This window comes from Pristiophorus japonicus, chromosome 2 (assembly GCF_044704955.1).
Source record: "Pristiophorus japonicus isolate sPriJap1 chromosome 2, sPriJap1.hap1, whole genome shotgun sequence".
NCBI classification, from domain to species: Eukaryota; Metazoa; Chordata; class Chondrichthyes; family Pristiophoridae; genus Pristiophorus; species Pristiophorus japonicus.
In genome coordinates, this window is record NC_091978.1 from 176,499,464 (window position 1) to 176,513,008 (window position 13,545).

Below are 13,545 nucleotides of genomic sequence, written 5' to 3' on the forward strand. Positions count from 1 at the left end.
GTGGAAAACCAGGAGCGGAGCGAGGTCGAGAAGCAGGAACGGAGTGAGGTCGAGAACCAGGAACGGAGCGAGGTCAAGAACCAGGAACAGAGCGAGATCAAGAACAAGGAGAGGAGCGAGGTCGAAAACCAGAAGAGGAGCGAGCTTGAGAACCAGGAACGGAGCGAGGTCGAGAACCAGGAACGGAGAGAGGTCGAATACCAGGAGAGGAGCGAGCTTGAGAACCAGGAATGGAGCGAGCTTGAGAACCAGGAATGGAGCGAGGTTGAGAACCAGGAGCAGAGCGAGGTCAAAAACCAGGAGCGGCGCGAGGTTGAGAACCAGGAATGGAGCGAGGTTGAGAACCAGGAGAGGAGCGAGGTCGAAAACAAGGAGAGGATCGAGTTCGAGAACCAGGAGCGGAGCGAGGTCGAGAACCAGGAACGGAGCGAGGTCGAAAACCAGGAGAGGAGCGAGGTCGTGAACCAGGAGAGGAGCGAGGTCGAGAACCAGGAGCGGAGCGAGGTCGAGAACCAGGAATGGATCGAGGTCGAGAACCACGAGAAGGGCGAGGTCGAGAACCAGGAACAGAGCGAGGTCAAGAACAAGGAGAGGAGCGAGGTCGAGAACCAGAAGAGAAGCGAGCTTGAGAACCAGGAACGGAGCGAGGTCGAAAACCAGGAACGGAGCTAGGTCGAGAACCAGGAGAGAAGCGAGGTCGAAAACCAGGAGCGGAGCGAGGTCGAGAACCAGGAACGGAGTGAGGTCGAGAACCAGGAACGGAGCGAGGTCGAGAACCAGGAACAGAGCGAGGTCAAGAACAAGGAGAGGAGCGAGGTCGAGAACCAGAAGAGGAGCGAGCTTGAGAACCAGGAACGGAGCGAGGTCGAAAACCAGGAACGGAGAGAGGTCGAAAACCAGGAGAGGAGCGAGGTCGAGAACCAGGAGCAGAGCAAGGTCGAGAACCAGGAGAGGAGCGAGGTCGAAAACCAGGAGAGGAGCGAGGTTGAGAACCAGGAGAGGAGTGAGGTTGAGAACCAGGAGAGGAGCGGGGTCAAAAACCAGGAGAGGAGCGAGGTCGAGAACCAGGAGAGGAGCGAGATCGAGAACCAGGAGAGGAGCAAGGTCGAGAAGCTGGAGAGGAGCGAGGTCGAAAACAGGGTACGGAGCGAGGTCGAGAACCAGGAGCGGATCGAGGTCGAGAACCAGGAGCGGAGCGAGGTCGAGAACCAGGAGCGGAGCGAGGTCGAGAGCCAGGAACGGATCGAGGTCGAGAACCAGGAGAGGGGCGAGGTCGAGAACCAGGAATGGAGCGAGGTCGAGAACCAGGAGAGGAGCGAGGTCGAGAACCAGGAACGGATCGAGGTCGAGAAACAGGAGCGGAGCGAGGTCGAGAACCAGGAACGGAGCGAGGTCGAGAACCAGGAGAGGAGCGAGGTCGAGAACCAGGAGAGGAGCGAGGTCGAAAACCAGGAGAGGAGCGAGGTTGAGCACCAGGAGAGGAGCGAGGTCGAGAACCAGGAATGGAGAGATGTCGAAAACCAGGAGAGGAGCGAGGTCGAGAACCAGGAACGGAGCGAGGTCGAGAACCAGGAACGGAGAGAGGTCAAAAACCAGGAGAGGAGCAAGCTTGAGAACCAGGAATGGAGTGAGCTTGAGAACCAGGGATGGAGCGAGGTTGAGAACCAGGAGAAGAGCGAGGTCGAAAATTAGGAGAGGAGCGAGGTCGAGAAACAGGAGAGGAGTGAGGTTGAGAACCAGGAGAGGAGCGAGGTCGAGAACCAGGAAGGGAGCGAGGTCGAGAACCAGGAGAGGAGCGAGCTTGAGAACCAGGAATGGAGCGAGGTTGAGAACCAGGAGCAGAGCGAGGTCAAAAACCAGGAGCGGAGCGAGGTCGAGAACCAGGAACGGAGCTAGGTCGAGAACCAGGAGAGAAGCGAGGTCGAAAACCAGGAGCGGAGCGAGGTCGAGAACCAGGAACGGAGTGAGGTCGAGAACCAGGAACAGAGCGAGGTCGAGAACCAGGAACAGAGCGAGGTCAAGAACAAGGAGAGTAGCGAGGTCGAAAACCAGAAGAGGAGCGAGCTTGAGAACCAGGAATGGAGCGAGGTCGAAAACCAGGAACGGAGAGAGGTCGAAAACCAGGAGAGGAGCGAGCTTGAGAACCAGGACTGGAGCGAGCTTGAGAACCAGGAATGGAGCGAGGTTGAGAACCAGGAGCAGAGCGAGGTCAAAAACCAGGAGCGGAGCGAGGTCGAGAACCAGGAACGGAGCTAGCTCGAGAACCAGGAGAGAAGCGAGGTCGAAAACCAGGAGCGGAGCGAGGTCGAGACCCAGGAACGGAGTGAGGTCGAGAACCAGGAACGGAGCGAGGTCGAGAACCAGGAACAGAGCGAGGTCAAGAATAAGGAGAAGAGCGAGGTCAAAAACCAGGAGGGGAGCGAAGTCGAGAACCAGGAGCGGAACAAGGTCGAGAACCAGGAGTGGAGCGAGGTCGAGAATCAGGAGCGGAGCGAGGTCGAGAACCAGGAGCGGAACAAGGTCGAGAACCAGGAGAGGAGCAAGGTTGATAACCAGGAGTGGAGCGAGGTCAAGAACCAGGAGTGGCGCGAGGTTGAGAACCAGGAATGGAGCGAGGTTGAGAACCAGGAGAGGAGCGAGGTCGAAAACAAGGAGAGGAGCGAGTTTGAGAACCAGGAGAGGAGCAAGGTCGAGAACCAGGAACGGAGAGAGGTCGAAAACCAGGAGAGGAGCGAGGTCGAGAACCAGGAGAGGAGCGAGATTGAGAACCAGGAACGGAGCGAGGTTGAGAACCAGGAGCGGATCGAGGTCGAGAACCAGGAACGGAGCGAGGTCGAGAACAAGGAGCGGAGCGAGGTCGAAAACCAGGAGAGGAGCGAGGTCGAGAACCAGGAGTGGAGCGAGGTCGAGAACCAGGAGCAGTGCAGTCGGGTCCCAGGAGTGGAGCGAGGTCGAGAACCAGGAGAGGAGCGAGGTCGAGAACCAGGAGAGGAGCGAGGTCAAGATGCTGGAGAGGAGCGAGGTCGAGAGCCAGGAACGGATCGAGGTCGAGAACCAGGAGCGGATCGAGGTCGAGAACCAGGAGCGGAGCGAGGTCGAGAACCAGGAACGGAGCTAGGTCGAGAACCAGGAGAGAAGCGAGGTCGAAAACCAGGAGCGGAGCGAGGTCGAGAACCAGGAACGGAGTGAGGTCGAGAACCAGGAACGGAGCGAGGTCGAGAACCAGGAACAGAGCGAGGTCAAGAACAAGGAGAGGAGCGAGGTCGAAAACCAGAAGAGGAGCGAGCTTGAGAACCAGGAACGGAGCGAGGTCGAGAACCAGGAACGGAGAGAGGTCGAATACCAGGAGAGGAGCGAGCTTGAGAACCAGGAATGGAGCGAGCTTGAGAACCAGGAATGGAGCGAGGTTGAGAACCAGGAGCAGAGCGAGGTCAAAAACCAGGAGCGGCGCGAGGTTGAGAACCAGGAATGGAGCGAGGTTGAGAACCAGGAGAGGAGCGAGGTCGAAAACAAGGAGAGGATCGAGTTCGAGAACCAGGAGCGGAGCGAGGTCGAGAACCAGGAACGGAGCGAGGTCGAAAACCAGGAGAGGAGCGAGGTCGTGAACCAGGAGAGGAGCGAGGTCGAGAACCAGGAGCGGAGCGAGGTCGAGAACCAGGAATGGATCGAGGTCGAGAACCAGGAGAAGGGCGAGGTCGAGAACCAGGAACAGAGCGAGGTCAAGAACAAGGAGAGGAGCGAGGTCGAGAACCAGAAGAGGAGCGAGCTTGAGAACCAGGAACGGAGCGAGGTTGAAAACCAGGAACGGAGCTAGGTCGAGAACCAGGAGAGAAGCGAGGTCGAAAACCAGGAGCGGAGCGAGGTCGAGAACCAGGAACGGAGTGAGGTCGAGAACCAGGAACGGAGCGAGGTCGAGAACCAGGAACAGAGCGAGGTCAAGAACAAGGAGAGGAGCGAGGTCGAGAACCAGAAGAGGAGCGAGCTTGAGAACCAGGAACGGAGCGAGGTCGAAAACCAGGAACGGAGAGAGGTCGAAAACCAGGAGAGGAGCGAGGTCGAGAACCAGGAGCAGAGCGAGGTCGAGAACCAGGAGAGGAGCGAGGTCGAAAACCAGGAGAGGAGCGAGGTCGAGAACCAGGAGAGGAGTGAGGTTGAGAACCAGGAGAGGAGTGAGGTTGAGAACCAGGAACGGAGCGAGGTTGAGAACCAGGAACGGAGAGAGGTCGAAAACCAGGAGAGGAGCAAGGTTGATAACCAGGAGTGGAGCGAGGTCAAGAACCAGGAGTGGCGCGAGGTTGAGAACCAGGAATGGAGCGAGGTTGAGAACCAGGAGAGGAGCGAGGTCGAAAACAATGAGAGGAGCGAGTTTGAGAACCAGGAGAGGAACAAGGACGAGAACCAGGAATGGAGAGAGGTCTAAAACCAGGAGAGGAGCGAGGTCGAGAACCAGGAGAGGAGCGAGGTTGAGAACCAGGAACGGAGCGTGGTTGAGAACCAGGAATGGATCGAGGTCGAGAACCAGGAGAAGGGCGAGGTCGAGAACCAGGAACAGAGCGAGGTCAAGAACAAGGAGAGGAGCGAGGTCGAGAACCAGAAGAGGAGCGAGCTTGAGAACCAGGAACGGAGCGAGGTTGAAAACCAGGAACGGAGCTAGGTCGAGAACCAGGAGAGAAGCGAGGTCGAAAACCAGGAGCGGAGCGAGGTCGAGAACCAGGAACGGAGTGAGGTCGAGAACCAGGAACGGAGCGAGGTCGAGAACCAGGAACAGAGCGAGGTCAAGAACAAGGAGAGGAGCGAGGTCGAGAACCAGAAGAGGAGCGAGCTTGAGAACCAGGAACGGAGCGAGGTCGAAAACCAGGAACGGAGAGAGGTCGAAAACCAGGAGAGGAGCGAGGTCGAGAACCAGGAGCAGAGCGAGGTCGAGAACCAGGAGAGGAGCGAGGTCGAAAACCAGGAGAGGAGCGAGGTCGAGAACCAGGAGAGGAGTGAGGTTGAGAACCAGGAGAGGAGTGAGGTCGAGAACCAGGAATGGAGAGATGTCGAAAACCAGGAGAGGAGCGAGGTCGAGAACCAGGAACGGAGCGAGGTCGAGAACCAGGAACGGAGAGAGGTCAAAAACCAGGAGAGGAGCAAGCTTGAGAACCAGGAATGGAGTGAGCTTGAGAACCAGGGATGGAGCGAGGTTGAGAACCAGGAGAAGAGCGAGGTCGAAAATTAGGAGAGGAGCGAGGTCGAGAAACAGGAGAGGAGTGAGGTTGAGAACCAGGAGAGGAGCGAGGTCGAGAACCAGGAAGGGAGCGAGGTCGAGAACCAGGAGAGGAGCGAGCTTGAGAACCAGGAATGGAGCGAGGTTGAGAACCAGGAGCAGAGCGAGGTCAAAAACCAGGAGCGGAGCGAGGTCGAGAACCAGGAACGGAGCTAGGTCGAGAACCAGGAGAGAAGCGAGGTCGAAAACCAGGAGCGGAGCGAGGTCGAGAACCAGGAACGGAGTGAGGTCGAGAACCAGGAACAGAGCGAGGTCGAGAACCAGGAACAGAGCGAGGTCAAGAACAAGGAGAGTAGCGAGGTCGAAAACCAGAAGAGGAGCGAGCTTGAGAACCAGGAATGGAGCGAGGTCGAAAACCAGGAACGGAGAGAGGTCGAAAACCAGGAGAGGAGCGAGCTTGAGAACCAGGACTGGAGCGAGCTTGAGAACCAGGAATGGAGCGAGGTTGAGAACCAGGAGCAGAGCGAGGTCAAAAACCAGGAGCGGAGCGAGGTCGAGAACCAGGAACGGAGCTAGCTCGAGAACCAGGAGAGAAGCGAGGTCGAAAACCAGGAGCGGAGCGAGGTCGAGACCCAGGAACGGAGTGAGGTCGAGAACCAGGAACGGAGCGAGGTCGAGAACCAGGAACAGAGCGAGGTCAAGAATAAGGAGAAGAGCGAGGTCAAAAACCAGGAGGGGAGCGAAGTCGAGAACCAGGAGCGGAACAAGGTCGAGAACCAGGAGTGGAGCGAGGTCGAGAATCAGGAGCGGAGCGAGGTCGAGAACCAGGAGCGGAACAAGGTCGAGAACCAGGAGAGGAGCAAGGTTGATAACCAGGAGTGGAGCGAGGTCAAGAACCAGGAGTGGCGCGAGGTTGAGAACCAGGAATGGAGCGAGGTTGAGAACCAGGAGAGGAGCGAGGTCGAAAACAAGGAGAGGAGCGAGTTTGAGAACCAGGAGAGGAGCAAGGTCGAGAACCAGGAACGGAGAGAGGTCGAAAACCAGGAGAGGAGCGAGGTCGAGAACCAGGAGAGGAGCGAGATTGAGAACCAGGAACGGAGCGAGGTTGAGAACCAGGAGCGGATCGAGGTCGAGAACCAGGAACGGAGCGAGGTCGAGAACAAGGAGCGGAGCGAGGTCGAAAACCAGGAGAGGAGCGAGGTCGAGAACCAGGAGTGGAGCGAGGTCGAGAACCAGGAGCAGTGCAGTCGGGTCCCAGGAGTGGAGCGAGGTCGAGAACCAGGAGAGGAGCGAGGTCGAGAACCAGGAGAGGAGCGAGGTCAAGATGCTGGAGAGGAGCGAGGTCGAGAGCCAGGAACGGATCGAGGTCGAGAACCAGGAGCGGATCGAGGTCGAGAACCAGGAGCGGAGCGAGGTCGAGAACCAGGAACGGAGCTAGGTCGAGAACCAGGAGAGAAGCGAGGTCGAAAACCAGGAGCGGAGCGAGGTCGAGAACCAGGAACGGAGTGAGGTCGAGAACCAGGAACGGAGCGAGGTCGAGAACCAGGAACAGAGCGAGGTCAAGAACAAGGAGAGGAGCGAGGTCGAAAACCAGAAGAGGAGCGAGCTTGAGAACCAGGAACGGAGCGAGGTCGAGAACCAGGAACGGAGAGAGGTCGAATACCAGGAGAGGAGCGAGCTTGAGAACCAGGAATGGAGCGAGCTTGAGAACCAGGAATGGAGCGAGGTTGAGAACCAGGAGCAGAGCGAGGTCAAAAACCAGGAGCGGCGCGAGGTTGAGAACCAGGAATGGAGCGAGGTTGAGAACCAGGAGAGGAGCGAGGTCGAAAACAAGGAGAGGATCGAGTTCGAGAACCAGGAGCGGAGCGAGGTCGAGAACCAGGAACGGAGCGAGGTCGAAAACCAGGAGAGGAGCGAGGTCGTGAACCAGGAGAGGAGCGAGGTCGAGAACCAGGAGCGGAGCGAGGTCGAGAACCAGGAATGGATCGAGGTCGAGAACCAGGAGAAGGGCGAGGTCGAGAACCAGGAACAGAGCGAGGTCAAGAACAAGGAGAGGAGCGAGGTCGAGAACCAGAAGAGGAGCGAGCTTGAGAACCAGGAACGGAGCGAGGTTGAAAACCAGGAACGGAGCTAGGTCGAGAACCAGGAGAGAAGCGAGGTCGAAAACCAGGAGCGGAGCGAGGTCGAGAACCAGGAACGGAGTGAGGTCGAGAACCAGGAACGGAGCGAGGTCGAGAACCAGGAACAGAGCGAGGTCAAGAACAAGGAGAGGAGCGAGGTCGAGAACCAGAAGAGGAGCGAGCTTGAGAACCAGGAACGGAGCGAGGTCGAAAACCAGGAACGGAGAGAGGTCGAAAACCAGGAGAGGAGCGAGGTCGAGAACCAGGAGCAGAGCGAGGTCGAGAACCAGGAGAGGAGCGAGGTCGAAAACCAGGAGAGGAGCGAGGTCGAGAACCAGGAGAGGAGTGAGGTTGAGAACCAGGAGAGGAGTGAGGTTGAGAACCAGGAACGGAGCGAGGTTGAGAACCAGGAACGGAGAGAGGTCGAAAACCAGGAGAGGAGCAAGGTTGATAACCAGGAGTGGAGCGAGGTCAAGAACCAGGAGTGGCGCGAGGTTGAGAACCAGGAATGGAGCGAGGTTGAGAACCAGGAGAGGAGCGAGGTCGAAAACAATGAGAGGAGCGAGTTTGAGAACCAGGAGAGGAACAAGGACGAGAACCAGGAATGGAGAGAGGTCTAAAACCAGGAGAGGAGCGAGGTCGAGAACCAGGAGAGGAGCGAGGTTGAGAACCAGGAACGGAGCGTGGTTGAGAACCAGGAATGGATCGAGGTCGAGAACCAGGAGAAGGGCGAGGTCGAGAACCAGGAACAGAGCGAGGTCAAGAACAAGGAGAGGAGCGAGGTCGAGAACCAGAAGAGGAGCGAGCTTGAGAACCAGGAACGGAGCGAGGTTGAAAACCAGGAACGGAGCTAGGTCGAGAACCAGGAGAGAAGCGAGGTCGAAAACCAGGAGCGGAGCGAGGTCGAGAACCAGGAACGGAGTGAGGTCGAGAACCAGGAACGGAGCGAGGTCGAGAACCAGGAACAGAGCGAGGTCAAGAACAAGGAGAGGAGCGAGGTCGAGAACCAGAAGAGGAGCGAGCTTGAGAACCAGGAACGGAGCGAGGTCGAAAACCAGGAACGGAGAGAGGTCGAAAACCAGGAGAGGAGCGAGGTCGAGAACCAGGAGCAGAGCGAGGTCGAGAACCAGGAGAGGAGCGAGGTCGAAAACCAGGAGAGGAGCGAGGTCGAGAACCAGGAGAGGAGTGAGGTTGAGAACCAGGAGAGGAGTGAGGTTGAGAACCAGGAACGGAGTGAGGTTGAGAACCAGGAACGGAGAGAGGTCGAAAACCAGGAGAGGAGCAAGGTTGATAACCAGGAGTGGAGCGAGGTCAAGAACCAGGAGTGGCGCGAGGTTGAGAACCAGGAATGGAGCGAGGTTGAGAACCAGGAGAGGAGCGAGGTCGAAAACAATGAGAGGAGCGAGTTTGAGAACCAGGAGAGGAACAAGGACGAGAACCAGGAATGGAGAGAGGTCTAAAACCAGGAGAGGAGCGAGGTCGAGATCCAGGAGAGGAGCGAGGTTGAGAACCAGGAACGGAGCGTGGTTGAGAACCAGGAGCGGAGCGAGGTCGAGAACCAGGAATGGAGCGAGGTCGAGAAAAAGGAGCGGAGCGAGGTCGAAAACCAGGAACGGAGCGAGGTCGAGAACCAGGAGAGGAGCGAGGTCGAAAACCAGGAGAGGAGCGAAGGTTGAGCACCAGGAGAGGAGCGAGGTCGAGAACCAGGAACGGAGCGAGGTCGAGAACCCGGAACGGAGAGAGGTCGAAAACCAGGAGAGGAGCGAGCTTGAGAACCAGGAATGGAGCGAGCTTGAGAACCAGGAATGGAGCGAGGTTGAGAACCAGGAGCAGAGCGAGGTCAAAAACCAGGAGCGGAGCGAGGTCGAGAACCAGGAACGGAGCTAGGTCGAGAACCAGGAGAGAAGCGAGGTCGAAAACCAGGAGCGGAGCGAGGTCGAGAACCAGGAACGGAGTGAGGTCGAGAACCAGGAACAGAGCGAGGTCGAGAACCAGGAACAGAGCGAGGTCAAGAACAAGGAGAGTAGCGAGGTCGAAAACCAGAAGAGGAGCGAGCTTGAGAACCAGGAATGGAGCGAGGTCGAAAACCAGGAACGGAGAGAGGTCGAAAACCAGGAGAGGAGCGAGCTTGAGAACCAGGACTGGAGCGAGCTTGAGAACCAGGAATGGAGCGAGGTTGAGAACCAGGAGCAGAGCGAGGTCAAAAACCAGGAGCGGAGCGAAGTCGAGAACCAGGAACGGAGCTAGGTCGAGAACCAGGAGAGAAGCGAGGTCGAAAACCAGGAGCGGAGCGAGGTCGAGAACCAGGAACGGAGTGAGGTCGAGAACCAGGAACGGAGCGAGGTCGAGAACCAGGAACAGAGCGAGGTCAAGAACAAGGAGAGGAGCGAGGTCGAGAACCAGAAGAGGAGCGAGCTTGAGAACCAGGAACGGAGCGAGGTCGAAAACCAGGAACGGAGAGAGGTCGAAAACCAGGAGAGGAGCGAGGTCGAGAACCAGGAGCAGAGCGAGGTCGAGAACCAGGAGAGGAGCGAGGTCAAAAACCAGGAGAGGAGCGAGGTCGAGAACCAGGAGAGGAGTGAGGTTGAGAACCAGGAGAGGAGTGAGGTTGAGAACCAGGAACGGAGCGAGGTTGAGAACCAGGAACGGAGAGAGGTCGAAAACCAGGAGAGGAGCAAGGTTGATAACCAGGAGTGGAGCGAGGTCAAGAACCAGGAGTGGCGCGAGGTTGAGAACCAGGAATGGAGCGAGGTTGAGAACCAGGAGAGGAGCGAGGTCGAAAACAATGAGAGGAGCGAGTTTGAGAACCAGGAGAGGAACAAGGACGAGAACCAGGAATGGAGAGAGGTCTAAAACCAGGAGAGGAGCGAGGTCGAGAACCAGGAGAGGAGCGAGGTTGAGAACCAGGAACGGAGCGTGGTTGAGAACCAGGAGCGGAGCGAGGTCGAGAACCAGGAATGGAGCGAGGTCGAGAAAAAGGAGCGGAGCGAGGTCGAAAACCAGGAACGGAGCGAGGTCGAGAACCAGGAGAGGAGCGAGGTCGAAAACCAGGAGAGGAGCGAGGTTGAGCACCAGGAGAGGAGCGAGGTCGAGAACCAGGAACGGAGCGAGGTCGAGAACCCGGAACGGAGAGAGGTCGAAAACCAGGAGAGGAGCGAGCTTGAGAACCAGGAATGGAGCGAGCTTGAGAACCAGGAATGGAGCGAGGTTGAGAACCAGGAGCAGAGCGAGGTCAAAAACCAGGAGCGGAGCGAGGTCGAGAACCAGGAACGGAGCTAGGTCGAGAACCAGGAGAGAAGCGAGGTCGAAAACCAGGAACAGAGCGAGGTCAAGAACAAGGAGAGTAGCGAGGTCAAAAACCAGAAGAGGAGCGAGCTTGAGAACCAGGAACAGAGCGAGGTCGAGAACCAGGAACAGAGCGAGGTCAAGAACAAGGAGAGTAGCGAGGTCAAAAACCAGAAGAGGAGCGAGCTTGAGAACCAGGAATGGAGCGAGGTCGAAAACCAGGAACGGAGAGAGGTCGAAAACCAGGAGAGGAGCGAGCTTGAGAACCAGGACTGGAGCGAGCTTGAGAACCAGGAATGGAGCGAGGTTGAGAACCAGGAGCAGAGCGAGGTCAAAAACCAGGAGCGGAGCGAGGTCGAGAACCAGGAACGGAGCTAGCTCGAGAATCAGGAGAGAAGCGAGGTCGAAAACCAGGAGCGGAGCGAGGTCGAGAACCAGGAACGGAGTGAGGTCGAGAACCAGGAACGGAGCGAGGTCGAGAACCAGGAACAGAGCGAGGTCAAGAACAAGGAGAGGAGCGAGGTCAAAAACCAGGAGGGGAGCGAAGTCGAGAACCAGGAGCGGAACAAGGTCGAGAACCAGGAGTGGAGCGAGGTCGAGAATCAGGAGCGGAGCGAGGTCGAGAACCAGGAGCGCAACAAGGTCGAGAACCAGGAGAGGAGCAAGGTTGATAACCAGGAGTGGAGCGAGGTCAAGAACCAGGAGTGGCGCGAGGTTGAGAACCAGGAATGGAGCGAGGTTGAGAACCAGGAGAGGAGCGAGGTCGAAAACAAGGAGAGGAGCGAGTTTGAGAACCAGGAGAGGAGCAAGGTCGAGAACCAGGAACGGAGAGAGGTCGAAAACCAGGAGAGGAGCGAGGTCGAGAACCAGGAGAGGAGCGAGATTGAGAACCAGGAACGGAGCGAGGTTGAGAACCAGGGTTGGAGCGAGGTCGAGAACCAGGAACGGAGCGAGGTCGAGAACAAGGAGCGGAGCGAGGACGAAAACCAGGAGAGGAGCGAGGTCGAGAACCAGGAGCAGTGCAGTCGGGTCCCAGGAGTGGAGCGAGGTCGAGAACCAGGAGAGGAGCGAGGTCGAGAACCAGGAGAGGAGCGAGGTCAAGAAGCTGGAGAGGAGCGAGGTCGAGAGCCAGGAACGGATCGAGGTCGAGAACCAGGAGCGGATCGAGGTCGAGAACCAGGAGCGGAGCGAGGTCGAGAACCAGGAACGGAGCTAGGTCGAGAACCAGGAGAGAAGCGAGGTCGAAAGCCAGGAGCGGAGCGAGGTCGAGAAGCTGGAACGGAGTGAGGTCGAGAACCAGGAACGGAGCGAGGTCGAGAACCAGGAACAGAGCGAGGTCAAGAACAAGGAGAGGAGCGAGGTCGAAAACCAGAAGAGGAGCGAGCTTGAGAACCAGGAACGGAGCGAGGTCGAGAACCAGGAACGGAGAGAGGTCGAATACCAGGAGAGGAGCGAGCTTGAGAACCAGGAATGGAGCGAGCTTGAGAACCAGGAATGGAGCGAGGTTGAGAACCAGGAGCAGAGCGAGGTTAAAAACCAGGAGCGGCGCGAGGTTGAGAACCAGGAATGGAGCGAGGTTGAGAACCAGGAGAGGAGCGAGGTCGAAAACAAGGAGAGGATCGAGTTCGAGAACCAGGAGCGGAGCGAGGTCGAGAACCAGGAACGGAGCGAGGTCGAAAACCAGGAGAGGAGCGAGGTCGTGAACCAGGAGAGGAGCGAGGTCGAGAACCAGGAGCGGAGCGAGGTCGAGAACCAGGAATGGATCGAGGTCGAGAACCAGGAGAAGGGCGAGGTCGAGAACCAGGAACAGAGCGAGGTCAAGAACAAGGAGAGGAGCGAGGTCGAGAACCAGAAGAGAAGCGAGCTTGAGAACCAGGAAAGGAGCGAGGTCGAAAACCAGGAACGGAGCTAGGTCGAGAACCAGGAGAGAAGCGAGGTCGAAAACCAGGAGCGGAGCGAGGTCGAGAACCAGGAACGGAGTGAGGTCGAGAACCAGGAACGGAGCGAGGTCGAGAACCAGGAACAGAGCGAGCTCAAGAACAAGGAGAGGAGCGAGGTCGAAAACCAGAAGAGGAGCGAGCTTGAGAACCAGGAACGGAGCGAGGTCGAGAACCAGGAACGGAGAGAGGTCGAATACCAGGAGAGGAGCGAGCTTGAGAACCAGGAATGGAGCGAGCTTGAGAACCAGGAATAGAGCGAGGTTGAGAACCAGGAGCAGAGCGAGGTCAAAAACCAGGAGCGGAGCGAGGTTGAGAACCAGGAATGGAGCGAGGTTGAGAACCAGGAGAGGAGCGAGGTCGAAAACAAGGAGAGGATCGAGTTCGAGAACCAGGAGCGGAGCGAGGTCGAGAACCAGGAACGGAGCGAGGTCGAAAACCAGGAGAGGAGCGAGGTCGTGAACCAGGAGAGGAGCGAGGTCGAGAACCAGGAGCGGAGCGAGGTCGAGAACCAGGAATGGATCGAGATCGAGAACCAGGAGAAGGGTGAGGTCGAGAACCAGGAACAGAGCGAGGTCAAGAACAAGGAGAGGAGCGAGGTCGAGAACCAGAAGAGGAGCGAGCTTGAGAACCAGGAACGGAGCGAGGTCGAAAACCAGGAACGGAGAGAGGTCGAAAACCAGGAGAGGAGCGAGGTCGAGAACCAGGAGCAGAGCAAGGTCGAGAACCAGGAGAGGAGCGAGGTCGAAAACCAGGAGAGGAGCGAGGATGAGAACCAGGAGAGGAGTGAGGTTGAGAACCAGGAGAGGAGCGAGGTCAAAAACCAGGAGAGGAGCGAGGTCGAGAACCAGGAGAGGAGCGAGATCGAGAACCAGGAGAGGAGCAAGGTCGAGAAGCTGGAGAGGAGCGAGGTCGAAAACAGGGTACGGAGCGAGATCGAGAACCAGGAGCGGATCGAGGTCGAGAACCAGGAGCGGAGCGAGGTCGAGAACCAGGA